The 19,018-nt window shown below is 37.1% G+C and overlaps 1 protein-coding gene and 1 pseudogene across 8 annotated transcripts in view; both read right to left on the bottom strand.

The window, feature by feature from the left end:
• Window positions 1-10,396, bottom strand: part of LOC143647237 (shugoshin 1-like) — a 59,879-nt pseudogene extending 49,483 nt beyond the window's left edge. The window contains exon 1 of the transcript XR_013157934.1: window positions 10,294-10,396. The product of XR_013157934.1 is annotated as a shugoshin 1-like (transcript). The remainder of the gene's footprint in view (window positions 1-10,293) is intronic.
• Window positions 1-19,018, bottom strand: part of NIPBL (NIPBL cohesin loading factor) — a 230,179-nt gene that overhangs the window by 202,169 nt on the left and 8,992 nt on the right. The window contains exon 1 of one of the 7 annotated variants that reach the window (XM_077116992.1): window positions 10,294-10,401. The exons of 5 other annotated variants lie outside the window; for them this stretch is intronic. The gene's annotated coding sequence lies outside the window, so the exon portion shown is untranslated. Of the gene's footprint in view, window positions 1-10,293; window positions 10,402-19,018 lie in introns of those variants that run through there. One more of the 7 variants, XM_077116993.1, reaches the window with a different exon arrangement.

The raw sequence follows: 19,018 nt of genomic DNA, 5'->3' as shown, positions 1-19,018 counted from the left end.
CTTGGCCTATTGATTTGGGTGTCCCTAATGTTTGGCACAGTATCCAGGGTTTCCCTGGTGATAAAGTTTAATAGTTCCATAATTTTTCTCCCATCGCTCAAGGGACTTTGCCAATACTTTTTCTTTTTTTTTTTTTTGGCATGGGCAAGCACTGGGAATCGAACCCGGGTCTCTGGCACGGCAGGCAAGAATTCTGCCAATGAGTATTTGCTCAGCCTGCCAATACTTTTTGATTATCAGCTTAATATACTCTGGGATATATCCAGGCATGTCATTATACAGGTTTAAAGGCTCTCATTCTTTTTCTGGCCTCCCTGTGTTTGGATTATTTAAATGATCTATCCAGATAGGTTGAGTTAGAGTAGGTGCTACAGAAAACTTAGGTTCTAGACATAATAAAACTTTCTTCCTTTGGATTCAAAGAGTAGGTGAAGTTCTAAAATACAGGAAATGTCTTCCTTACTCCTGTATTCTGAATTACCTTAATCCCAACCCGACTGGCTTCATTCTTATCTCTAAATACCAGTTTATACATATATAAAACAGCCCCTCAAAATCCAGAAATAACAATTACCACTCTGGACTAACTGTGACTGCCGTAAGAGTTTACAATCTAGGTCCCAGTGTTCTTATAAGTATTTTCTAAATGAGATCATACAGCATTTGCTCTTTTGTTTCTGGCTTATTTTGCCTCACCAAATATCCCATAGATTCATTCACATCATTGGATGTTTCACAATTTCGTTCCTTTTTGTAGCAGCACCATGTTTGATTGTATATTTAAACCATCATTCACCAATCTACTTCTTAACCACCTCTATCTACTGGGCCTCATGTATAATGTTCAAAGTCAATAGTCTATCAACACTCTCAATTTTAAATAATTTCATAAATCCCAAGAGAAAGATAGCCAATAAACACACTTTCACCAAACAGAAAATCCAAACCTCCCCTAACTCTTGTCCCTCCCCCCCATTATGTACTCCTGGTATTGCCATGGTACTGTTGATGTTTTTCTGTTAGACATAGTCCACAGCATGCAATATCATTTCCCCACCATGCCCCGAAATTATACACTCTTTGTACAAGTTTCATACCTTTGTGGTAGTTCATGTAAGAACTCATTTATATTAGTAGCATTAATTGGTAGAACACATGAGTCTATACAACCCCTTTCAGTCATCTTCATTATGGTAATATTACTTATAGACCCACTAGTGAACCATCTTTACTTCTATTTCTTTCCAGTTAAATTCAACCTCATTACCAAACTGTTCACCCATTTTTTTTAACAAATGACACAAGTTTTCCTGAGGCACTACTGAAAATCACTTATTAATTAATGCAAGTAAAGAAATTACTAACAGTAGAAATTATTTCGCATCCATACATACACATCATTAACACAAGCATGCACTTAGTCCTGCAACAAACATTTGAGATGCCTTACTACATGTAAGGCCATAAGTATTAATACTTGACTACACTCTTCAATTTTTACTTCTAAGCTACAGCCAGAGAGCACCACATGAAAATGTTGGCATAACATGTTCACAACTTATTCTTCTGAGTAGTCCAATTTTATTTTACATATATACGAAGTTCTTTTTCACATAAAGGAGCAGGACTAGGAAAATCTTGCTTATAGAGATAAGATATATCTCTAGATTTATCTAGAGTTGGCATGTAGTAAACAAAAGGAAATCTACTGAAGGGCAGAATGAATGAAACCAAAGAACAAATAAGAGTACGAATTAGAATAAACAAGTTCAGCAGGCTTGCAAGATTCAAGACAAATACACAAAAATCAACTATATTTCTATAAACTAACAATGAACAATCTGAAAATGAAATTAAGAATACTCCATTTACAATAGCATCAATAAGAATCAAATACTAAGGAATAAATTTAACAAAACCAGAGCAAAACTTGTACACTGAAAACTACAAAACATCATTGAAAGAAATTAAATAAGGGCTAAGTAAATGGAAAGACATCCCATATTCATGGACTAGCAGACCAGTATTGTTAAGATAGCATCACTACTCCAACTCATCTAAAGACTCAATACAATCCCTATCATAATATCAGCTGCTTTTCTTTTTCTTTTTTGCAGACATTGAGCTGATTCTAAAATTTATATGGGGATGCATGAGATCTGGAATAGCCAAAATAATACTGAAAGAGAACAAAGTTGGAAGATTCATACTCCCTGATCTCAAAATTTACTACAAAGCTACAGTAATCAAGACAGTGTGGTGCATGCACAAGAATAGAACAATGGAATAGAGTTGAGAATACAGAAATAAATCCCTACATTTATGTTCAACTGATATTTGGAAAGGGTGCCAAGACCATTCCATAGGGAAAGAACAGACTTTTCAACAAATGGTGCTGGGACAACTGGATATCTCTAAGCAAAAAGATGAGCATACACACAAATTAAGCCAAAATGGATCAAAGACTTAAATGTAAGAGCTAAGACCATAAACATACTTAGAAGAGTACATAGGTATAAATCTTCATAATCTTGGATCAGGCAATTGTTTCATAGATATGATACCAAATACATAAACAAAGGAAAAATAGATAAATTATACTTCATTAAAAGTAAAATATTCGTGTCAAAGAACACTATCAACAAAGCAAAGGGAACTTGCATCTAGAGTATTTAAGGAAGACTCTTACAATTCAACAATAAAGACAATCAATTTAAGAATGAGCAAAAGATGTGAATAAACATTTCTCCAAAGAAGACATACAATAGACCAATAAGCACATGAAAGATGCTCAACATCATTAGTCATTAGGGAAATGCAAATCAAAGCCACAATGCAATATCAATGGCACCTACTAGCTTGGCTATAATAAGACAAAAAACAGCAAGTGTCAGCAAGGTGAATTAATTAGAAGCACCACACACTGCTTATGAGCCTAAAAATGATATTAACCTCTTAGGAAAATATTTGGCAGGGTCTCAAAAAGTTGAAAACAGAGTTACCATATAATTGCCTAGCAATTTCACTCCTAAGGTATCTACCTAGGGGAACTGAAAACATATATCCACACAAACACTATACAAATGTTCATAGCAGTGTTATTCATAACTGTCATAGAAGGCAAAAAAAATAGAAAACAACCTAAATGTCCATAATGGAGAAATAGATAAACTGTGGTAAATCCATGGAATGCAATATTATTTACTAGGCATAAAATGGAATGAAATGGTGGGTGGAAGGGTAGTTCAGTGGTAGAATTCTTGCCTGCCATGCAGCAGACCTGGGTTTGATTCCTGGCCGGTGCAGTTCCCAAAGAAACAAACAAAAACCAAACAAACAAAAATTCAACAAATGGTGCTGCAATAAGAGAATAATCACATGGAAAAAGAATGAAATGTGACCCTTGCAATACAGCATACAAAAAAAAAACAGGAATGAAACGATGATTGATATGTGCTATAATATGGATAAACTTTGAAAACATTAAGCTAAGAGAAAGAAGCCAGATACAAAAAGCTGCATAATATATGATTCCACTTATATGAAAAAGCAAATCCACAGACACAGACGATAGATTAGTGGTTGCCAGGGCCTGTGGGGTTGAGGAGGAAACAGGGAATGACAGCTAATGATATGGGATTTCTTTCAAGGTGCAAATCAAATGTGATAAAAATGGTCTGAAACTAGATGGTGATGATGGCTGCACAACTTCATGCATAAACTAAATACCACTGGATTGTACCCTTTAAAGGGTGAATTTTATTATGTGAAAATGTACTAAAAAAGCAAGATATTTTTTAAACCTTTTCAAACTGGTTTAGATGAACCAGATAAGTTATCAGTAAGTATTCTACTAGGCACCTACTCCAGGCAAGACACTCTACTAAGCACAAAAGCAAATTATGCCATCAAATTTATAAACTGATTGAGAAAACAAATAAGGGAAAACTAAATAAAAATAATTCCAACTTGATTAGAAAATGTGACAAGTCAATTTATAACTCTTATACATAGGTATATATTGGAACAGAAAGAGATCACATGAATTGGGGCAGGAAAGAAGGGGCAAATGGCTGTAAGCTTTTAAAAAAATAACTTTAGGTGATTCTGATATACCATCTCTCTTGAATCAAAAAACAAAAGCAAGTAACAATAAGATCTTGATGGAAAGAAGGTAGAATTTCCGTAGATGGAGGAAAAAAGGAAGTAAAAGGATTAAAAAGGTTGCAAGCCAGGAAAATACAAAATCTTTCAGGAAAAATGAGTTATCAAAATACAGTGGATTTGGATGCAGTATATGGTATGTAAATAAAACTGCTCATCTAAAAAAATACAGAAACAAACAAAGAAACCCCAAAAGATTGACATAGTGGATTAGCTGTCATATAATCATGAAAATTAAAAGTATGGTCAACACTAAAGCAAAAAAAAATGTTTCTTTGGTACAAAATTTATATTTTGATTAGTACATTTCCTAATATAACTTATATGGACAGTTTAATTGAACATCATAAGTACATGGACCCTTGAACAGGGCATGAGATTTTATCGGTTTGTCCAGACTGATGCCCCAATACATCCAGAGTGATTTGAACAGTGAATAAAAAAGTATTTGCAAAGTCTCCTTGGGGGAATAGTGAGAAAAAGAGAAAATTCAACTTCCCCATTTGGGGAAGTCCTGATATTCTCGCAAGCAGTGAGAACAACCAAATCAAAAGGCCGAGCCCTCAAACCTGGGGTTTGCTCATATGAAACTTATCCCTGCAAAGGACAGGCTAAGCCTACTTAAAATTAGGCCTAAGGTCACTCCAGAGAACCTCTTTTGTTGCTCAGATGTGGCCTATCTCTCAGCCAACATGGCTAGCAAACTCATTGCCTTCCCCGTCTCTACGTGAGACATGACTCCCAGGGGTGTAAACCTCCCTGGCAATGTGGGACACAAATTCTAGAATGAGCTGGGACTCAGCATCAAGGGATTGAGAAAACCTTCTCAACTGAAAGGAGGAAGAGAGAATTGAGACAAAGTGTCATGGCTGAGAGATTCCAAATACAGTCAAAAGGTTATCCTGGAGGTTATTCTTACACATTATACAGATAACCCCTTTTTAGTTTAAGGTGTGTTTGAAAGGCTAGAGGGAAGTGCCTGAAACCACAGAGCTGTGTTCCAGTAGCCACGTTTAAGATGATTGTATAATGACATACTTTCGCAAGTGACTATGTGATTGTGAAAACCTTGTTCTGATGCTCCTTTTATCTACAATATGGACAGATGAATAAAAAATATGGATAAAAATAAATAAATAACAGGGGAACAAATGTTAAAATAAACTGTGTAGAGGGAAATACTAGTGGTCAATGAGAGGGAGGGGAAAGGGGTATGGTATGTATGAGTTTGTTCTTTTTTCTTTTTATTTCTTTTTCTGGAGTGATGTAAATGTTCTGAGAAATGATCATGGTAATGAATACACAACTATGTGATGATATTGTGAGCCACTGATAGCATACCAAGTATGGAATGTTCATATGTTAAAAATGTTTGTGTTGTATGTTGATTGATTTTATTAGTAAAAATTAAAAAAAAAAAGGACAGGCAACAGCTTTGGAATAATATAACTTTATATATCAGAAATGAGTTAGAGCAAGCTCCTCCCCATAAGTAGTTACTCTTTAGGATACTTCACCTGATCTATATAGAGTACATAATTAAATTGTATACTGAAGAAATACTATCATATTTCAATACTAGATGAACTTGAGCTGATTTTGATTACTTTTTCTTTGTTTATCTAAAACCTTCCTTCCTAGTAATTCATTATGTCACAAACTAGCAGATTTCATTTATAAATATATTTGACAAGGAAATAATTTTCAGCAAATCACAATCTGCTGAAACAACGTATGCGCAGAATATGGTTCTAAGCATTTTTCATGCTACTCTTCAGTAGTATATATCTAACATCATATATTAAAAACAAGTGACCTTTTTTTTTTTTTTTTTTTACATGAGCAGGCACCAGGAATCGAACTTGGGTCCTCTGGCAAGGTGACTTTTGAGTAAACTTTTTAAACTCAAGCCATCTTCAAGGACAGATCAGTCAGTACACAATTTCTGATTTCTTTCTAAGTACTACTACTAATTTGTATTTGGGTTTTTTTCTTTTGCTTTAATTTTCTCATTTTGCCAAATTCATTTGTAGTATCTGCTACTTTAATCTCTTTCCACAATTCTACTGCATCCTCTGCAAAATTTATTGAACTTACATTGGTTTTAAAAATTATCTGCTTGCTTTTGGAAAAATGGCACTGACAGATTTGTTAAATGCAGGGTTGCCATGAACCTTCAAATTGTTAAAAAAAAAAAACCCTAATATCTGCAAATACAATAAAGTGAAGCACAATAAAAAAATTGTGCTAATTCTAATTTGTATTTCTCTACCCAAACTATAATAATAAATTGAATATTATGTAAGATATACTTAATTGAGGCAATAAAGACAGCCTAGATCACACATGGTTTTAAAATACAATTATATATCCTTTAAAAAAATTCTACATAGATTTAGAAATAGCTTCCTCAAGAAAATAATCTTCTAAGAGATTTGTAATTATGTGCTTTTGCCAAGGTAAGTCTAAGGTCTTCTGAGCCTGAGAACCTGAAGTATTCTGTCTTATACCCCTACACTCCCACATACAGTACAAACCTGAACGTTCTAAAGGTCAAATTCAACATGCCTAAAACTGGAACATCACTTTCCTACCCATCACATCCTCATTGTTATGGTTAGATTCATGTGTCAACCTGGCAAGGTGATGTGCTCTGGTCAAGCAAGCACTGGCCAAACAGTTACTGCAAGGACATTTTATGGCTGGTTAATAAACCAGAAGGCTGGTTTATTAAATCATCAGCACATTGATTGCATCCATGGTTATTTACGTCTTCAGTCAACCAAGGGAAGTGCCTCCCACAATTAGTAACATTTAAACTAATCAGCTGAAGGCTTTAAACGACTGAAGTCAGAAGAGGAAATCTCACTCATGGCTTCAGTTAGCTGACCAGCCTCTACTGGGGGATTTGCTCAAGACTTTCATCACAGCTGTCAGCTCGCAGCCTGTCCTATGGAATTTGGACTCATGCATCCTCACAGCTGTGTGAGACACTTTTATAAAATCTCATATTTACAGATATCTCTTACTGGTTCTGTTTTCCTAGAGAACTCTGACTAAGACAGCTTGGTACCAGGAGTGGTTCTTGAGAAACAGAATCTTAAAATGGGCTTTTGCAACTGGTTTTCTACTATGATTAGATTCAACGGCATTTATGTCTATAATTTCAACATCAAAACGATACTGACAGTCCATGGCGTGATGTAGCAATAGAGATACGCAAAATATCACCGTTTGATTCTTCTAATTGTACACTGATATGAGGCAAGGCTCTGAGTGACAATGTTTTTCACACTATAACAGAGTTTTGTGTGGAGTGAAGAGGTAAAATGATGCTGGCGGTTGTTCTTAGATAGCCTGGATACAGTTATAAGAAAGGGATGAGCTGAAGGCTTCAAATTTGCAACTTAAACGCCATATGAAAGATGCAAAAGTTTGTGCACCCTGAAAAAAAATCTTACTTTCTGTGGTCGCAGACTCAAGATCTCTGAAAATCAGACCAGAGCCTTACTGTGTGAGTAGCAGATTTACAACATAAACTAAAATCTCAACCTCACAGAGTGTCCTGCTGGTAAAGTAAAGGAACTTATTGGAAAAGGATGGGATCCTGAAAACTGGGACATATGGGTTGATCATGATGGGAGTGGGGAGACTGGAACCCTGGATTCTGCTGAGTCTTTGCTAGATAAGCCTGTAATGTTCTGCCCTGAGGAAATAGCACCCCCACCTCCAGCCTGTCCTGAGGAAACAGACACCCACTCTCTAGTCTGCCCTGAGGAGTCTGCCATCCAAGTTCTGCCCAAAGAGATGAACTCTAATAGAGTGCCTGCTATAAACCTGTTATCACCTTCCCTGGGGAAATGACCTTCATTCCTTTGTGTGGAGAAATTAATTCTATTTCACCAGATGAAACTGCAACAGAATGCCCTAGAGCTAACTGGCTTGAAGGATGCTTCTAATTTTCATGACCCACTCCTAACACCCCTCTTTTCTTCAAAACCTATAACTAAAGTCCCAAAAGGCCCTGAAAGGTGAGACACAAAGTATGACCTATGAGGAAACATGCAGTTCCAAAAGAACTAAATGAGTTCTCTAATTTATATAGACAGAAATTAGGGGACCATGTGTGGGAATGGATATTAAAGGTGCAGGATAATGGTGGCAGGAATATAAAGTTGGATCAGGCTAAATTTATTGATACGGGACCACTAAGCAGACATACAGCATTCAATATTGTAGCTCAAGAGGTTAGGAAAGGCAGTAACAGTTTGTTGGGTGGTTGGCCAAAACATCGATCAAAAGGTGGCTAATTTTAAGGCATCTTATGAAGCCACAGTGGTCAAAACAGCATGGTATTGGCATAAAGACAGATATATCGACCAATGGAATCGAATAGAGTGCTCAGATATAGACCCTCTCATCTATGGACATTTGATCTTTGATAAGGCAGTCAAGCCAACTCACCTGGGACAGAACAGTCTCTTCAATAAATGGTGCCTAGAGAACTGGATATCCATATGCAAAAGAATGAAAGAAGACCCATATCTCACACCCTATACAAAAGTTAACTCAAAATGGATCAAAGATCTAAACATCAGGTCTAAGACCATAAAACAGTTAGAGGAAAATGTAGGGAGATATCTTATGAATCTTACAACTGGAGGCGGTTTTATAGACCTTAAACCTAAAGCAAGAGCACTGAAGAAGGAAATAAATAAATGGGAACTCCTCAAAATTAAACACTTCTGTGCATCAAAGAACTTCATCAAGAAAGTAGAAAGACAGCCTACACAATGGGAGACAATATTTGGAAATGACATATCAGATAAAGGTCTAGTATCCAGAATTTATAAAGAGATTGTTCAACTCAACAACAAAAAGACAGCCAACCCAATTACAAAATGGGAAAAAGACTTGAACAGACACCTCTCAGAAGAGGAAATACAAATGGCCAAAAGGCACATGAAGAGATGCACAACGTCCCTGGCCATTAGAGAAATACAAATCAAAACCACAATGAGATATCATCTCACACCCACCAGAATGGCCATTATCAACAAAACAGAAAATGACAAGTACTGGAGAGGATGTGGTGAAAGAGGCACACTTATCCACTGTTGGTGGGAATGTCAAATGGTGCAACCACTGTGGAAGGCAGTTTGGTGGTTCCTCAAAAAGCTGAATATAGAACTGCCATACGACCCAGCAATACCATTGCTGGGAATCTACTCAAAGGAATTAAGGGCAAAAACTCAAACGGACATTTGCACACCAATGTTTATAGCAGCGTTATTTACAATTGCAAAGAGATGGAAACAGCCAAAATGTCCATCAACAGACGAGTGGCTAAACAAACTGGTATATACATACGATGGAATATTATGCAGCTTTAAGACAGGATAAACTTATGAAGCATGTAATAACATGGATGGATCTAGAGAACATCATGCTTAGTGAGTCTAACCAAAAACTAAAAGACAAATGTATGGTCCCAATGATGTGAATCGACATTCGAGAATAAACTTGGAATATGTCATTGGTAACAGAGTCCAGCAGAAGTTAGAAACAGGGTAAGATAATGGGTAATTGGAGCTGAAGGGATACAGACTGTGCAACAGGACTAGATACAAAAACTCAAAAATGGACAGCACAATAATACCTAATTGTAAAGTAATCATGTTAAAACACTGAATGAAGCTGCATCTGAGCTATAGGTTTTTGTTTTGTTTTGTTTTGTTTTACTGTTATTACTTTTATTTTTTTCTCTATATTAATATTCTATATCTTTTTCGGTTGTGTTGCTAGTTCTTCTAAACCGATGCAAATGTACTAAGAAACGATGATCATGCATCTATGTGATGATGTTAAGAATTACTGATTGCATATGTAGAATGGTATGATTTCTAAATGTTGGGTTAATTTCTTTTTTTCCGTTAATTAATAAAAAAAATAAAATAAAAAATAAAAAAACCACACAGGCACACCTTGCAAAAACAAAACAAAACAAAAAAGGTGGCTAATATTACTTGACATCGAAATGCCAGAACTGCCCTGGTATAATGGAGAGGAGGGGATCCAAAGACTTAGAGTGACTGGAATGTTAGGGTAGACTTATAATGGAAGACTTACTCTCAAACCCCAGGAATATCCAGAAGACACACCTTGTACCAAGACTGAATAAATTTATCAGACTAGCTCCATCATCTTGAAGAGTTCTGTAGGTGCCCTTCTCCGTAGGCCAGATAATACCATGGGAACTATTGTCACTAAGTTAGAATCCTTGAACACAATGGAGATGATTGAATTCTGAGTTGGCAGAAACCACGTAGCAACCCTTAATCACTATGGGCAAGGTGAGTATGGCTGCCACAATGGATAGCAGACTCAAAGCGGCACTCAAAATAATTTGACTCGCAGAGACTTTGGGTATTGATAAGTAGATCATGGGGTACCTAGAAGTAAAACAGATGGGCAGTCTACCAAATTATTGTTCGATCTGTATAAGCAAAAAGAGTTCTAGGTTAAGTGAACAGAAGTCCAACTTGAATTACAAAAACAGAGAGTCACGGCCCCTTAATCAATTCCCAGGTTTGAGACAGTTCACAGACCCAGAGCCCCTTGAATGAGGAGAAGGCCAGGTAGGTACCCCTGGAGATGGACCCTGTTACACTGCCAAAAATTTATACTGTCAGTCTTCCTTCCAGCCTTCCCCAAGGAGGCTTATGGCCTTTTACCAGGATAATTGTGCATTGGGGAAAAGGAAATGATCAGATAGTTCATGGATTACTAGACAGTAGATCAAAAGTGACAAATTTCAGGAGACACAAAACATCACTCTGGCCCACTAGTCAGAGGAGGTCAGCTGATTGATGGAGTTTTAGCTTAGATTTGTCTTGCAGTAGATCCAGTGGGCCCCAAATCCATTCTGTAGGTTATTTCCTCAGTTCTGGAATGCATAATTGGAATAGAACAACTGGAAGAATCCCCACAATGGTTCCCTGACTTGTAGAGTGATAGCTATTAAAGTAGGAAAGGCCAAGTGGAAGCCATTAGAAAACTGCCCCTACTCACAAAATAGTAAATCAGAAGCAATACCAGACTCCTAGAGGGATTACAGAGATTAATGCCACTCATAAGGACTTGAAGGATGCAGGGGTGGTGATTCCCACCATAATTTCCATTCAACTCTATTTGGTCTATGCAGAAAATAGATGGGTCCTGGAAGATGACAGTGGATTACTGTAAACTTAACCAGGTGGTGACTCCAAATACAGCTGCTTTTCCAGACGTAGTCTCATTGCTTGAGCAAATCAACACATCCCCTGGTACCTGGTATGTAGCTTATTGATCTGGCAAATGCTTTTTTCTCAATAGCTGTTAGTAAAGATCACCAGAAATAGTTTGTTTTCAGCTGGCAAGGCCAGCAGTATACCTTCACTGTTCTACATCAGGGGTATACTAACGCTCCAGCCCTATGTCATAATCTTGTCTGCAGGGACCGTGATCATTTCTCCCTCTCACAAGACATCACATTGGTCCATTATATTGATGATATCATGTTGATTGGACCTGGTGAACAAGAAGGAGCAACTACTTTAGACTTATTGGTAAGGCATTTATGTGTCAGAGGATGGGAAATAAATCCAACAAAAATACAGGGGCCTTCTACCTCAGTAAAATTTCTAGGTGTCCAGTAGTGTGAGGCATGTCAAGATATTCCTTCTAAGGTGAAGGATAAAAGCTGTTGCATCTGACCCCTCCAAAGACCAAAAAAGAGGCACAATGCCTAGTCAACCTCTTTGGATTTGGGAGACAAAATATTTATTTGTTTGCTACTCCGGCCCATTCACTGAGTGACCAGAAAAGCTGCTAGTTTTGAGTTGGGACCAGAACAAGAGGAGGCCATGTGATAGGTTCAGGCTGCTTTGCAAGTTGCTCTGCCACTTGGGCCATAAGATCCAGGAGATCCAATGGAGATGGAAGTATTAGTAGCAAACAGAGATGCTATCTGGAGCCTGTGGCAGGCCCCTATAGAAGAATCACAAGGCAGGCCCTTAGGATTTTAGTATAAAGCCTTACCATTCTCTGCAGATAGTTACTATCCTTTTGAAAAAAAAGCTTTTAGCCTGCTACTGGGTCTTAGTAGAGACTGAACACATAACCATGGGCTACCAAGTTACCATGAGACCTAGGTTGCCTATTAGAAGTGGGTATTACCTAATCCATCAAGTCACAAAGTTGGGTGTGCACAGTAGCACTTTATCATAAAATGGTAATGGTATATAAGAGATAGGGCTTGAACAGGTCCTGAAGGCACAAGTAAGTTTCATGAGGAAGCAACCCAAATGCCCATGAACCCTACTCCTGTCATATTGCCTGCTCTTTCCCAGTTCAGAGCTATGGCCTCTTGGGCTTTTCTTTACTATCAGTTGACTGAGGAAGAGAAAACTTGGGCCTCGTTTACAGATGGTTCTGCATGATATTCAGGTAACACCTGAAAGTGGACAGCTGCAGTACTGCAGTCCCTTTCTGGAATATTTCTGAAGAACAGTTGTGAGGGGAAATCTTCCCAGTGGACAGAACTTCGAGCAGTGCACCTCGTTGTTCATTCTGACTGGAAAGAGAACTGGCCAGAGATGTATTTGTATACTGACTCATGGGGCTGTTGCTAATGGTTTGGCTGGATGATGAGGGACCTGGAAGAAACATGATTGGAAAACTGGTGACAAACATGTTTTGGGAAGAGGTGTGTGGATAGACCTTTTTGAGTAGGCAAAAACATGAAGATATTTGTGTCTCATGTGAATGCTCACCAGAGGGTGACTTCAGCAGAGGTAGATTTTAATAATCAAGTGGGTAAGGTGACCCATTCTGTGGATACCAGTCAGCCTCTTTCTCCAGCCACTCCTGTCACTGTCTAAAGGGCCCATGAACAATGCTCATGGTGGTAGCAATGGAGGCTATGCATGGGCTCAACAAAATGGACTTCCACTCACCAAGGCCAATCTGGCTACAGCCACTGCTGAGTGCCCAATATGCTACCAGCAGGGACCCAGACTCAGTCACTGATATGGCACCATTCCCCGAGGTGATCAGTCTGCTACCTGGTGGCAGGGTGATTACATAGGACCACTTCCATCATGGAAGGGGCAGCAATTTGTTCTAACTGGAATAGATACATACTCTAGATATGGGCTTGCCTTCCCTACACATAATGCTTCCACCAAAACTACCATTCGAATGCCTTATCCACCATCATAGTATTTCATACAACTTTGCTTCTGATCAAGGATCCCATTTCACAGCAAATGAAGTACAGAAATGGGCACATGCTCATGGAATTCTCTGGGTTTACCATATTCCCCATCATTCAGAGGCAGCTATGTTGATAGAACGGTGGAATGGCCTTTTAAAGACTCAATTACGGCACCAACTAGATAATAATATCTTGCAGGGCTGGTGCAATGCTCTCCAAGAGGCTGTGTATTCTCTGAATCAACATCCACTCTATGGTGCTATTTCTTCCACAGATAGGACTTAAGGGTCCAGAAATCAAGGGGAAATGGGAGTGGCATCACTCACTATCACCCCTAGTGATCCACTAGAAAAAATTTTGCTTCTTGTCCCTGAAACCTTAAGTTCTGCTGATCTACAGTTCTTAGTTCCAAAAGGAGAGTGTTCCTACCAGGAGACAAAACAATGATTCCACTGAACTGGAAAGTAAGACTGCCCCCTGGCCACTTTGAGCTTCTCATGCCTCTAAATCAACAGACAAGGAAGGAGACTACTGTACTGGCTGGGGTGGCTGATACTATCAAGAGGAAATAAGAAAGATGGTAAAGAACGTTTTCCTGGAAAACTGGAGATCCCCAAGGGTGTGTGATTAAAGCCAATGGAAAACCGTAACAACCCAATCTAGGCAGGACTACCAACTGCCTAGAAAACTCAGGAATGAAGGTTTGGGTGACTCCCACCAGGCAAAGAATCATGCCCAGCTAAAGTGCTTACTGAGGATAAAGGGAACATGGAATGGGCACTGGAAGAACAAAGTGATAAATATGAACTACGACCACATAACCAGTTACAGAAACAAGGATTAAATATCTATTCATTGCTCATGAGTATATTTGTATTTGTACATAAAGCAAATATCTTTGTTTTATTCTCTATCTTAACCCCCTGTCATATGACATAAAACGTATTGTTCATGTCATAGTATTTAAGTTATAGAATATCAAGTTTAAGAGTGAATGTCACCCAAGGACTTGCATCCTATTCTGGAGGGATTTAGTGTGTTTCTGGTTGTATGCAAGACAGTTGAGTATTGTTAGGAGAAAAATATATTTGTCATTGTGTTCTATTTAGAGATTAAGTATGGTTTAAGGTGATGTATATAACTGCCAAGTTATCTGGTCAAGCAAGCACTGGCCTAACTACTACTGCAAAGACATTTCAGGGCTGTTTATGAAATTGATTGCAACCATGGCTGATTGCATCTGCAGTTGGCCAAGAGGAGTGTCTTCACAGTCAATGACACTCCATCTAATCAGTTGCAGGCTTTAAAGGAGAATTTAGAAGAGAGTATCTTGAGCTCTGCTTCAGCCAGCCAGCATTTCACTGAAGACCTTCATCAGAGCTGATAGCTCACTGCCTGCCCTATGGAATATGGATTCATGCAATCCCACAGCTGCTAAGACACTTTTATAAAATCTTACAGATATCTTCTGTTGATCTATTTCCCTAGAGAATGCTAACTAATACACTGACCAAGTTTTACTACCTTCTCTTGCTATATATATTCCTGCTCTTGGTAAATGGAGTTCCATCCATCAAGGCTCACAAGTATGAAACCTAGGAATCAAGGAGGCATCCTTGACTCTTCATTCTCCATTATCCAATCTACCTAGATATAGGCACCAACATATATCCACACTAACGCATTAATATTTCCTATGGGTATCTTCCTCCACATTTTCATTGTCTTAATTGGGGAACTCATTAACTCCTAAATGGCCTCCTTAGTCTCCGTTTGTCAGCCTACCATCCAATCACTGTACTGCTGCCTAAAAATATTTTAAAAAGACAAAATATACTTTGTTACTAAATGTCTTCATTTCCCACGGCCTTTACAAAATTCTTAACAAGGCATCTATACATTCTTCCCTAATCCTAAATGAGACCACAGCCATATCCAAATTACACTGGATATTTTGTTATCTCAAATAAGCAGAAGGCCCTACCTAGCATTTTGCTTTTCTTGTTAGTACTGTCCAATGGAGAATTCCCTTACCAGTTTCTTTCTACAGATAGAAGACTGATGATCCTTGAACTACAACCTATATCTCTAGAAACTATTCCCTTCCTTCCTTCATCTGGACTCCTTTTTTGCTTTGCTTTACTTTTTGCTAGTCCATAATATCCTAAAACCTGAAGACTACTTAATAATTTAATAGAATCCCTTTAGTTTAGGGTTGAATAAAAGGGCTTGGGTTAGTGATTTACCTAAATGTCAACTGGCCAGTATTTGTTTAGATTCCATGCTAATCTTACTATATAATTCCTCCAAATGATACACACATATTGAAAAGCCCATAATTTTTATCATCGAGTTCTCAAAAATATAACAAAGAGATCACAGCCACAAATAATGAAAGAGTAGCACTTAAATGACCTAAAAATAGTGTTAATATGAAATGTGCAATTCTACAGGAAAAATAAAATAATTTACTGAATAAGTTAAGACTTGATAGGTTAAAACTATTTTTGGAAATACATATTAAGGGCTATGAAAATGGTCAGACTTTTTGGTGCAACAATTTCATGTATAGGACTCAATTCTAATTAAGCTCCAAAAGGGAAAAAACTGTACATATACAAATATTCACTACCTCATTATTTATACAGAAATAAGTAGAAGCAAGTTAAATGTCTGAAGGTAGAATGACTAAGTAAATTATGGTTCATCCACTTACAAAATACTGGATAACATTTTAAATAATTATAAGTATTGTGTCAGAAATAAGCAAAATCTTTAAGATACAACTTTAAGAAAAGAGAGGATTATTTGTTTTTGTTTTTTATTTTTCACATGGGCAGGCACCGGATATTGAACCCGGGTCTCTGGCATGGCAGGCGAGAACTCTGCCACTGAGCCACTATGGCCCACCAGAAAAGAGAGGATTATGTTTGCATATTTACATCATGATTATCTATTTGACCATGATTATATTCATATAAATATTTTTATTTAAAAAACCTATAAGGAAAAATATAAAATGATATTATACTGCTTCCTATTTTCTAAATGTCATGTAGTTTCTTCACGTTGCTTCTATAATTGAAAAAATAATTAAGAGAGGCTTTTAACTTTGAGGTACTTGAAAAATTTTAAGTTCCAAATTTTACAACTTTATGTAATATACCAGTAACAAACAAACAATGTGTAGTTTTGGTTTCCAAGAAAACTAAGGAAATGAATAGTTCATGAATTATTTAAATTTTTATATTGAACATTCAAAATTTTTCTTCTAGTTGAAAATATCAGAATTACTAAATCACACAGAATTAGTGTAGGTGGAACATGGCTTAGTAATTAGGCAGTATACTAAAGCAATTAATTAGGCAGTATACTAGAGATTTGGATACTGAACTTCCTCCTAGAACAATCATAAACTTGTATAACTTAAGCCACTTTAAATTACTTAAGAATACTAGGGGCAATGTAACAGCACCTTGACATACACTACAAACCATGAATTAGAAAAGACAGTTGTGTAAGAAATATCTAGCTCTCTTTCTCTCCCACTAACACCTCCCAATTCTAATATGCATATGTGGAATATGCAGATCATTGTAATCCTGAGCATACCAAGTTGTCCTTCAGCAGTGAACATGGGGTCCATAAGCAATACATGAGACAAGCAGCAGAGCTGAAATGGGAATAAGAGTAGAAGGAATTCAAAACACACTGTACACAGATCCTTCTCACATACAGTTAAGCAAGCCTAATTGTCCAAATAGAAGCAATTAACTAAATTATATCAATCTTTGCTTGAAATGCTGTTCTAACTTTTCTGATCTTCATGTTTTCTTTCCCCTACAAAATCTGCTCAATATTTAGCAAGCCCCATCATCTTCCATCACTCCAGTTAGTACTATATCCCAAAACTGAAATACATCCAAATTCACTATTCAACAATTGTTTGATTGTTAATTATGTGGAAGCCACCATAGGGGTCCAGTAACTAACTAGATAAGGTCTCCTCTTCAGCCTGTGGAAAATGCCATTTTCCCCAAAACATGTTAATTAGAACAAGAGCAAAAAAAAAAAAAAGCACCCATTATAAACTCTCGTTACCATAAAGAAAATGATTACTTTGTTTTTCAAGATAGCATCACATTTTAAAAGACACCCTTTCACAAAAATGTATTTTCAGAGTTACTTAAACCAACAACTCTAAGCAGACCCTTTCATTCAATTTGGCGGGAAGAGGAGAGTAACCTTATTCTAAAGAAGAAACATCAGATGGTTTTACAAAACCATAAGCAATGATTTCCAAAGTCTAGTTCCAAAGTATAGGAGAGTCAATTAAAAAGCTCTGTCTTTCCTCCTGCATTCCCATTTTCTTCTCAACTCAGAAAACATAAACACACATTACTGAAATGAATGTATACAATCATGAAACGAAGTATTCTAAAACCAAGATATGAAAAGATAAAGGCTGAGTTCAAACTGTTTTAGTAGGGCTGTAAGTCAGAAGCCCTGATTTTAGATATAAAGAAAATGTTTACAGAACATTATATTTAGGCTATATATTTAAAATGAATGTTACTGAAGATTACATGTTAATTTTAAATATCGAAGTTCAACCATATAAACCAAAAAGCATTCAAACACTAAATACATACTTCATTTATAGTAACCCCTAAATCGTTCTCAAAATGATAGAAGTTATTCAATCCAGCAAGGTGTGTGCATGCCCACTCTCAAAATTAAGCGAAGGGAAGAGATGGATTCAACAGATATTTAGGGAGGTATTACAAATGTCGGCACTGAGTGAACAATTGGATTGGAAGCAGAATGAAGAAAAGTCAAGGATTATTCCAAAAGCTCTAGTTTAGATTACTGAGTTGTTGGAAACATTAACTCACTTCATGTAGTTATTAAGGAAAGTTTTCTTTCTTTGGGGTGGGGTTAGTGAGTATTGAGGAGAGGTGACAATAGGGAAGGTTGAGGGATGAGCCCAGAATTATATATTACTGAATTTGTAGTATTTGTGGGACATCAGTTGGTGCCTGGTAGACAGCTATATCTGGTTCAGGAGAAAAATATATTCTGGAGATAGATTTATGAGTCATCAGCATACAGGTACCATGCAACGAGGCGTGTGAACAGATGAGATCAACAGGAAAACAGAACAGAACAAAGGGTGAAGAATCACCTTGGGAATACTAACTGGTGGACAAAGGAAGAAGGACTAGCAAAGGACAAGGTAAAAAATATAAGGAATAATATCCCTGAATCCTGGGAAGAAAGCTGTTTCAAAAGGAAAAACTGACCAGAAAATGGCTCTTTTCTCACCATCTGCACCAACTTTCAATAAATACCACTGCTTCTCTAATTTTAATGAGTAGATGAGAGGCAATGACTATTCCTCACTATGACATACTCTATTTTTAGCATGAACTATATTAAACTCAAAGCAAAATGTAAATTTTTGATGAGTTATTATCATACTACTCTTCATTTCTTTTTTCAGTCTCTATGTGCTATATGTTAAATATATATTATGCCACTCATTTTGATTATGAATGATGAAAGAAAGCAATGTTTATTTTGCCTACTTGGTAGAGC

Source organism: Tamandua tetradactyla, chromosome 9, assembly GCF_023851605.1.
Source record: "Tamandua tetradactyla isolate mTamTet1 chromosome 9, mTamTet1.pri, whole genome shotgun sequence".
Taxonomy (NCBI): Eukaryota; Metazoa; Chordata; class Mammalia; order Pilosa; family Myrmecophagidae; genus Tamandua; species Tamandua tetradactyla.
The sequence above is the reverse complement of the archived record's forward strand: the minus strand, read 5'-3'. Positions and strand labels throughout refer to the sequence as shown.